Source organism: Mesocricetus auratus, unplaced genomic scaffold (genome assembly GCF_017639785.1).
Source record: "Mesocricetus auratus isolate SY011 unplaced genomic scaffold, BCM_Maur_2.0 Super-Scaffold_100004, whole genome shotgun sequence".
Taxonomy (NCBI): domain Eukaryota; kingdom Metazoa; phylum Chordata; class Mammalia; order Rodentia; family Cricetidae; genus Mesocricetus; species Mesocricetus auratus.
Window position 1 is genome coordinate 118,602,262 of NW_024429189.1, and position 9,842 is coordinate 118,612,103.

Genomic DNA, 9,842 nt, shown 5'->3' on the forward strand with positions numbered 1-9,842 from the left:
TGAGGGCCCCTGATCCAGCTAAGGACTGTTAAAGAGCCTGGGCAGTATGGTAGTCACAGGGTGAGACAGTGAAACTTACTTCAGCTAATGGGACTGGGGTCAAACTCAGCACTTTCCCCGCATGTTCACGTTCAGAACTCAATCCCTGGCAGGGTGGGAAGACCCAAGTCTGTGTTCTCTTAGTCCCAGAAGCTCTCCAGCCCCTGGGTGAGTGCTGACGTCATCCTCATTAGACAGGAGAAAATGGAGGTGTACTCCCCTGACCTAAGCAAGGACTGCATCTGGCACGGAGTCTAGCCTGAGCGTACCCAGGAGCTGCATATAGACCTGGGGGTAGAATTGCTGTCCTGGCACAGGTTTTGGCTCCCACACTTCTCTGAAAGTCCCTTTGGAAATGTTGACAAGTCTTCTGCCCAGAGGCGAAGCATATCCAGGAGCAGTCAACTCACAGGGCACATGAGGCCAAGGACAACTATAAATTCTCCCAACACAAAACTATAAGGTTACTTAAAACATGGAACTGGGGCCAGGGCAATAGTAGCTCTGGCCTTTAATCCCTGCCGTTGGGAGGCAGAGGCAGGAGGATCTCTGTGAGTTCAAGACCAGCCTGGTTTACAGAGAGAGTTTCAGGACAGGCTCCAAAGCTATAGAGAGGAACCCTGTCTGGAAAAAAAAAAACAAAAGCAAAGCATGGAACTGGGCATGGTGGCACACTCCTTTAATCCCAGCATTCAAAGAGGCAAAGGTAGGAGGATCACTGTAAATCTGAGGCTAGCCTGGTCTACACAGTGCGTTCCAGGCCAGCCAGAATGACATAGAGACCTCAAAACAACAACAAAATTTATAAGCTTTTTGTTTTGTGTTTTGAGACAAGGTTTCTCTGTGTAACAGTCCTAACTATCCTGGAACTCACTTTGTAGACCAGGCTGGCCTCAAACTCACTGAGATCCCCTGCCTCTGTCTTCAGAGCAGTGGGATTAAAGGCATGGCCACCACTGCCCGGTTTCTTTCTTTCTTTTTTTTTTTTTTTTTGTAGTTTTCTTTGGTAATTTAATCGCACACTTTTCAAGCTTCAAGTGTGAACTTGTAGATGACAATGTCCTGTGGCGATGTCAAAAGGTGAACATCCCTGCGAGTTAGCCCACCTGTCCTTTGTCCTTGCCCTTTGCCTGCCCCTGCACCCAAGATCTAGCCATGTAGCCGCCTGAAACTGTGGACCAGGGGCCAGGCTAGCCTCAGAGTTTGCAGTGGCGCCTCCTGTCTCCACCTCTTAAATGCAGGGATTACAGGCCACCATGCCAGGTTTATGAGGAACTGTGTGTGGGTTTAAGGCCCCATTCTTGCTAGGTGAGCACCCTACCTATGGCGCTCCACCCCACATTAGTGTTTATGTGGTGCACTTTAAGTAACTGAATGCACAACATGTGTGAAGATATAATTCACATTGTTGCCTACTGGCCCCTCCTACCATTTCTTTTCTAACTTTTGTGGTCCCAGGAACAGAGCGTTGTTTCCATTTTAATGTTCATCACATTCTCGTCATTTTCACATTTTTTATTTTGTTTTTGAGACAAAATTATTGTCTGGTGAGATGGCTTAGTGGGTAAAGATGCTGCTAAGCCTGAGGACCTGAGCTTAATTCTTGGGATACACAAGTATCAAGAGAAAACCAATTTCACAAGTTATTCTCTGATCTTCACACACAGATGTCAATAAATAAATGCATGCTGGGTGGTGGTAATGGTGCATGCATTTAATCTCAGTCCTCAGCAAGCAGAGACAGGTGGATCTCTCTGGATTCTAGGCCATCCAGGTCTAGGACAGTTCCAGGACAGGCTCCAAAGCTACAGAGGAACCTTATACTGAAAACAAACAAACAAACAAATAAATAAATAAATAAATAAATAAATAAATAAATAAATAAATGAGGTAAGTGACAGGCTGACCTTGGTCTTTTTTCTTTTCTTTTTTAAGATTTATTTATTTATTTAACATACAATATTCTGCCTGCATGTATGTCTGCAGGCCCGAAGAGGGCACCAGGTCTCATTACAGATGGTTGTGAGCCACCATGTGGTTGCTGGGAATTGAACTCAGGACCTCTGGAATAGCAGTTGGTGCTCTTAACCTCTGAGCCATCTCTCCAGCCCTGTCTTTTTTCTTTTGTATCTGAATATTAGTATATTTTTACATGAAGAGTCATAGTAAAATCACACTTCAGTTTAATATCACTGACCTTGCTCTTACTGTGCTACTAAGGCTGGCTTTGGACTCCTGATTTTCTGGCCTTTGTGTCCCTGAGTGCTCTGATTATAGGTAAATGCTGCTATACTTAGTCTTTATTTTAATTTTTGATTTGTCTTATTTTATAAGTGTGAGTATTCTCTCGTGTGTATGTATTTCACCACTTTGTGTATCTGGTGCTTGCCGAAGTCAGAAGAGGGCATCGGATTCCATGAAACTAGAGTTATTGGTGGGAGATAGGGATGGTTGAGAACCATCATGTAAATGCTAGGAACTAACCCAGGACCTTTGTAAGAACAAGTGCTTTTAGCTGCTGAACTTTCTCTCTAGTCCTTTTAGCTGCTAAGCTATTTCTCTAGTCCTTATTTTATTTTTTATATTTAGACTCACAACCTAGCCCTGACTAGTCTGGCATTCAATAGTCTGATCGAAGAGGACCCATCCTCCAGACTGTTGACATTGTAGATATGAAGCACCACTCCTGTCTCTGTCTCCAGAGTGCTGATAGTACTGGCTTATACCACCATACCTAACTTTCCTTTCTTTATTGAGAAACTTCCTGGGGGCTGGAGAGATAACTCAGAGGTTAAGAGGACCTGAGTTCAGTTCCCAGCAACCACATGGTAGCACACAACCATCTGTAGTGAGATCTAATGCCCTCTTCTGCTGTGCAGGCATACATGCAGATAGAGCACTCATATACATTAAAAAACAAAACACAAACAACAACAACAAAAACCCTCAGCCCTTGGGTGGCAGAGGCAGGCTGATCTCTGTGAATTCTAGGCCAGCCTGGTCTTCAAAGCAAGTTCCAGGCTAGCTGGGACTACACAGAGAAACCTTGTTTATAAAAATAGATAGATAGATAGATAGATAGATAGATAGATAGATAGATAGATAGATAGGAGGGGATGAGAACAATTGAGAGCACTGGCTGCTCTTGCAGAGGATCTGAGTTCAATTCCCAGCACTCACATGGCAGCTCACAACTGTCTGTAACTCCAAGATCTGACACTCTCACACAGACAGGCAGGCAAAACATCAAAGCACTTGAAATAAAAATTTAAAAAAAGAAAAGAAAAACTAAAAAAAAGTAAGAACTTCATAACTCACAGAAACAACACAGTAAGCTCTCTTCTTACTTCCTAAGCTTTTTGTGGTGATTTTGGTCTGAAAATATTAAGTGGAAATTTTCAGAAAAATACCAATTCATAAGGTTTAAATTGCACATCTTTCTGAGTAATGATCATTTATTTGCCAACTCACTCTATCTTACCCTATGTTGGGTGTATCCACATTTTATATGTTACTCATCCCTCAGTCATAGTTTTACCTTTCTTGCTTTTTCAGCTAAGTCTTAGTTTGTGGCCCTGAATGGCTTGGAGCTCATTACATACAGGCTAACTTTGAATGTATAGCAATCCTCCTGTCTTTGCTTCCCAAGTGCTGGGATTACAGGAATATTGGACCACACCTGAACATAACCTTCTTGTTTATAGAAGGATTACCCTGTGTTGTTGTAGCTACAGTCAAGTTTTATAATGGCCCCAAAGCACGTCCACAGGGTGATGCTGGCAATATGGTTATGCCAGACAAAAGCTATAAAGAGCCTCCTTGAAATAAAAGGTGAAAGTTCTTGATGTAATAAAGAAAGAAAACAATCGGGCATAGTGACACATGCCTTTTTTTTTTTTTTTTTTTTTTTTTTGGTTTTTCGAGACAAGGTTTCTCTGTGGCTTTGGAGGCTGTCCTGGAACTCACTTTGTAGACCAGCCTGGCCTCGAACTCACAGAGATCCGCCTGCCTCTGCCTCCCGAGTGCTGGGATTAAAGGCGTGTGCCACCAACGCCCGGCGTGACACATGCCTTTAACGTCAGCACTCAAGAGGCAGAGGTGCAGGGCGTTGGCACGCCTTTAATCCCAGCACTCGGGAGGCAGAGGCAGGCAGATCTCTGTGAGTTCGAGACCAGCCTGGACTACCAAACGAGTTCCAGGACAGCCTCCAAAACCACAGAGAAACCCTGTCTCGAAAAAAACCAAAAAAAAAAAAGAGGCAGAGGTAAACAGATTTCTGAGTTTGAGGCTAATCTTGTCTACAGAGTGAGTTCCAGGACAGCCAGACCTACACAGCAAGACCCTTTCTCCCTTTCTTTTCTTTTTTTTTTTTTTTTTTTTTTTTTTTTTGGTTTTTCAAGACAGGGTTTCTCTGTATTGTCTTGGAGACTGTCCTGGAACTCACTCTGTAGATCAGGTTGGCCTCGAACTCACAAAGATCCACCTGCCTCTACCTCCCAAGTGCTGGGATTAAAGGCGTGTGCCACCAACACAAGGCGCAAGACCCTTTCTTTGAAACAAAATCACACACACCATACACACACACACAAAGAGCTGGGCTTTGTTGGCACATACCTTTAATCCCAGCACGTGGGAGGCAGAGGCAGGTATAAAGCAAAACCCGTCTCAGACAACAACAAAAACATGTGTACTATCATTAAGGTCTATGGTGGGCACAAATGTTTTCTCTGTGAAACTGTAAGGGGGAAAGTATTTGAGCTGGTAAATCAGACAACTGGTGTGGTGTGTCCCTGCACTTGAGAGCTACAGTCAGGAGGACCAGGAACCAAGATCCCCAGGTACATGGCAAGAGGGGATGCATAGAGATTCCTGATCTCATACTATGAAAGTAGAAGGCACAGTGCTCAGTCAGATGAAATTGCACCTGGCAATGGTGGCAAATTCTTGCAATCCCAGGGTTAGGGAGATGGAAGCAGGAGAACTCAGAGGACTGGGCAATACAGGGAGACTCAGTTGAAAGAGAGGGAGGGAGGAAGGGAGATATATTCCTATCATCTCAGTACTGGGAGTTGAGGTTTGGAGGATCAGGCGTTCGGGATCAACAATGGCTACATAATTAGTTCCAGACTAGTTACATGAGACCCCAACCCGCACCCCCTAATGTGACATATAATTTGTAGTTAGAAAAAAATGCTTGTATGACAGCAATGTGTTAAACCCTATTGAAGACTTCATCAAGGATTAGTGCCCTTGCAAGTGAGGAATTGTAACACTGAGGAGAAATAAGTTTAGACTGCAAAATATAAACACCCCAGCAGAGGCTGTATTGACCTTTGAAGATGCATCCATGCATCCATCCATCTTTGAGGCAGGGTTTTTCTGTGACCTGGCTGTCCTGGAACTTACTCTGTAGACCAGACTGGCCTGGAACTCACAGATCCATCTGAGTGGATCCACCTCCAAAGTGCTGGGATTAAAACTGTGCAACCCTCTTGCATCTTTAGATAGGGGAGTCTCCCCTCTGCTGCCACAAAATATCTGGCAGTGTGGAGGACGGATGAAAACAAGGGAATGAGAAGTACATTGAGAAGTACATGTAATCCCAGTTCTTGGAAAGCAGAGGAGGGATCTGTCAGCCTAATGCATGTATTAAATTCTAGGCCAGCCAGAGGCACAGTCTCAAAAACAAAGAAAAAAAAAAAAACTACACAAGCATAAATCCCGAGGATGGGGGAGGGGCAGTTGGTTTCCTGTGCTCACAGAGGGCTTTAGGACTGGCCTCTCTGGGATGTGCCAAGGACCACACTGTTTTGTTTTTTTTTTTCAGGTCTCCATAGCCTTGCTCAGGAGGGAGAAGGTGTCAGTATCTGCAGCAGGAAATGCAGGCCCAGAGGTTTCCCTTCCAGAAGACTTTCCACCACCCCCCACTTCAGACTTAATGAGGGACCTGCTCCCTCATTCACTTTAAAATGCCCCCCCCCCCAGTCCTCTAGTAAAAAGCCTCATAAAGCAGGGCTGCTCAGGTGGCGTTCCTACTGTGAGACTCACCAGGGACCATACCTACCCTGGGAGAAAGATCTAAGCCTGCAGCTCGGAAATGCTGCCTAAAAGCATCTCTCTCTCTCTCTCTCTCTCTCTCTCTCTCTCTCTCTCTCTCTCTCTCTCTCTCTCTCTCTCTCTCTTTCTTTCTTATAGGGGCTTTGCCTGTATGTATGTTTGTGTGCCCTGTGGGTGCTGGGAAGTGAACACCGGTCTAAAGGCATTATCTCAAATGAAGCTTTTAAATGTGCAGTTGCTGTGAATTTATATCTGATTGAGAGAAATAATATCCCTTGTCACCTTTACCTAGTGGCTGGCTGCAGGATTCCTCCAGTTTCAAAACATTCCATCCCAGCTAGGCCTCACTTTGGACCTAAGGGCCATTTTGCAAAAGGTCTATCTATCTAGCTTCAGGTTCAGTTTCTAGCAGAAAATTGAACAACAAAACATAATGGACATTTTCTCCTTTCTGTTGTTATCCTCCACTTAATCTTCAGTTTAGCATCTTTGTCCTAACAGCACTTCAGAAATGCAAAAATTCTGTTAGCTTAGAGTTTTGACATCTCTGTCAAAGATGTCTAAGTCCTTGATATAAAGGAAGGACAAAGAATGATATAAAGGAAGGTCAAGAGAAACCAAAGTCAGGCATGGTTAGTGATAAGTCATTCTGCTTCCCCTTAGACTGGAAAGACATCTTACAGTAAAGACAAATTAGATTCATTCCTGTTTATGATGAAATTTGTTTTTCAGGTAGCTCATGCCTGTAACAACAATTGGGAGGCTGAGGCAGGAGGATTGCTACAAGTTTGAGAAAAGACCTGGTTACCTAGTATGTTTGGGGTATGTGTAGATGGTAGAGTATACCATTCTAGGGTCCCGGGGGTTAATTTCCAGTTAGAAATGAGAAGGGAAGAAGCCAGGAAAAACAGGAAACAAACTTGCTGAAAACTCCTACAGCCCTCCAAGGGATAAAGCACTGTTGGGAGAGTGCTTGCCTGGGTTACATGAATCCCTGGTCCCCAGCATGGCTGAAAAAGCAGGTGAGGGGGTCATCTACCCTTGACTCTAGTGCTGAGGAGGCAGGGGCTCAGAAATTCAAAGCCATTCTTTGCTGTATAGTGAGTTTGAGGTCAGCCTGGGTTATACGAGACCCTATCTTTAAAACAGAAAGAACCCCATGTTATTCTTATTCCCTTATGTTTGCTTTTCAAGGCAGGGTCTCACTATGTAGACCTAGTTGTCCCGGAACTCACTATGTAGACCAGGCTGGCCTCGAACCCACAAAGATCCCCTGACTGTGTCTCCCCAGTGCTGGGATTAAAGTTGTGTGCACTATTCCTGGGTGTTATTCCTAAAAGGGGAGCTCTAGTTTTCTGGTTTCTCTGTAAGTTTTGGTTGTTTGTTTAAACTTGCTTGTTTGTTTAAAAATCCCTCCAGCCGGGCGTTGGTGGCTCACACCTTTAATCCCAGCACTCGGGAGGCAGAGGCAGGTGGATCTCTGTGAGTTCGAGGCCAGCCTGGTCTACAGAGCCGATTCCAGGACAGCCTCCAAAACAATACAGAGAAACCCTGTCTCGAAAAACCAAAAAAAAAAAAAAAAAAAGAAGTTGAATTACTTTGGTAAGTTTGTATCCCAGCACTGGAAAGGCAGAGGCAGGAAGATGTCTGTGAATTCGAGGCTAGAATGGTCAACAGAGTGAGTTCCAGACCAGCCAGGGTTTTATACAGAAACCCAGTCTCAAAATAAAAAAATAAGAATATAATAAATAGATAAATAAATACATAAATAAAAGAGCCTTTCGCCTAAGCGCCATGGGACATTAAAGTTGTCCACCTGGGAAATTTGCCTTTTAAAGGACCTATTGCCAGCTCAGAGTTGGAGGGCAGGGGTAATAAAGCCTGTACCTTTCGGAAATCTCACACCTCATTTCAAATTCATGGGAGGAATTGCTTTGCCTGAGAAAATGAGGCCTGGCGTCTCCATTGTGTGCTTTGTTTTTCTCTTCAGAACAATTATAAAGTGAATGCCTGGCGTGCCCCATGGAGAATTGCAAAGCTGGTCTCTGTTGGATGCTGTGAACCTGGCTGGGGGCTTAACCTGGAAAGTGTTACCTGAGGGAAGCTTCCCTCTAAAATCCTCTCAGCTCCTGAGATATGGCAGAGCCCTTTCAATCACTCAGTCAGGAAGGCAGTAACTATTTATTAAGCACCTACTATGACGGGGACAAGAGGAATTACTCTTCTCTTTGGTGACTTTGTGTCTAATGAGGCTGACATACACTGTTTGATTTATTTATTTTTAACTTGGGGATTGGTTGAATCCAGGGCTTCCTGCATGCTAGGCAAGTAAGTGTTTAGCACACATTGTTTGAAAAGTCACCTAAAGCCATTGCAAAGGAGAAGACATCTAAGGGGGGGGGAGAGGCTGTTAGCAAGTTTTATGGCACGGAGACAGGGTGGGGGAGGAGAACTGTGGGTAGGCCTGAAATATGAGCAAATATACAGCAGTCCTTAACCCTTGTCAGGTCCTGGACAGGGGTGAGGGTGGGAAGGGTGGGAGGTGCAGGGCCTGGCATTCTCCCACTTACCCCCTCTCCCAGGTCATTTTTCTAGGCTCAGCCTAAGCAGGGTTATCTGCAGGCTGTGAATGTGGACTTTAGGGAGCTTGGAGGAGAAAGGCCTACTACAGAAAAGAGTTAAGGACTGGTTTAACTGGGGGATTCTTTTCCTTTTTCTTTTTTTCCCCAAGACAGGGTTTCTCTGTGTAACCCAGGTTGGCCTCAAACTCTCTTTGTAGACCAAGCTGGCTTCGAACTCACAAAGATCTGTCTGCTTCTGCCTCTGGATTGCTAGGATTAAAAACATTAACCACCTTGCCCATCTGAACACGGGGATTCTCAGCAGTCAAGGGCTGGGCTCAATGGTAGAGTGATTGCTGGGCATGGTCAAAACCTTGGACCTCTCCCTAACACTATAAAAATAAGACAAAAATAAAACAAAACTGCTCCAGAGCAGGCAGAGTCTGAAGCCAGAACGGAGCAGGAAGTAGACACTGGATATGAAGACAGGTAGGCAGCCAAGGGCATCAGTGAGGACCAGGGTCTCAGTTCCGGCCATGATGTTTGCACCCAGAGAAGAGATGCCACACGACCCCCTAGGTCCCTCCCTGGCCTCCAGGGGGATGAGCATAAACTTGACTGCTGTTGTTTGTCCTAAGCCATCATCCCCTTGGGGCTCAAGCCTGAGCATCCAAGTACTTTCTGGAATACTTCCTGGTTTGTGTGGGGAGAAGATGATGGAGAGATTCAGGAGACAGGTGTTTACTGAGTGCATAATTTGGAATAGAGGTGGTGGAGGGTGGATGACTTGAAGTCCCATCAGGGGGCCAGAGTGTTGGCTTAGTAAGTGTGAGGCCTGGGGTTCCAGCCCCCAGTACTACAACCACCACCAACAAACTGATGAACTGTAGTCTAGTCAGTGCTAGTTAAGAAAACCATCAGTGGCCCATGGGGGGCTGCAGGGGGTTTAAATGAAAGGACCAGAGCAAGAGGCATGCGTGTTTCTGTAGCAAATGAAAAGTGAGGAGCATGCTTAGCAAGCTAATGTGTCTAATGACACAGCAATCAAGCCTGAGTACTTTACAATGGGATTCTTTTACTTACAAGGGCTGGGAGAGCCCCTGCTGTCACTCTGGGAAATGGGCCTCACTCTCATTATTATTCCAATTAGAGTTGGGATGGGGGTCTAACTCCTCTGCTTGGTAC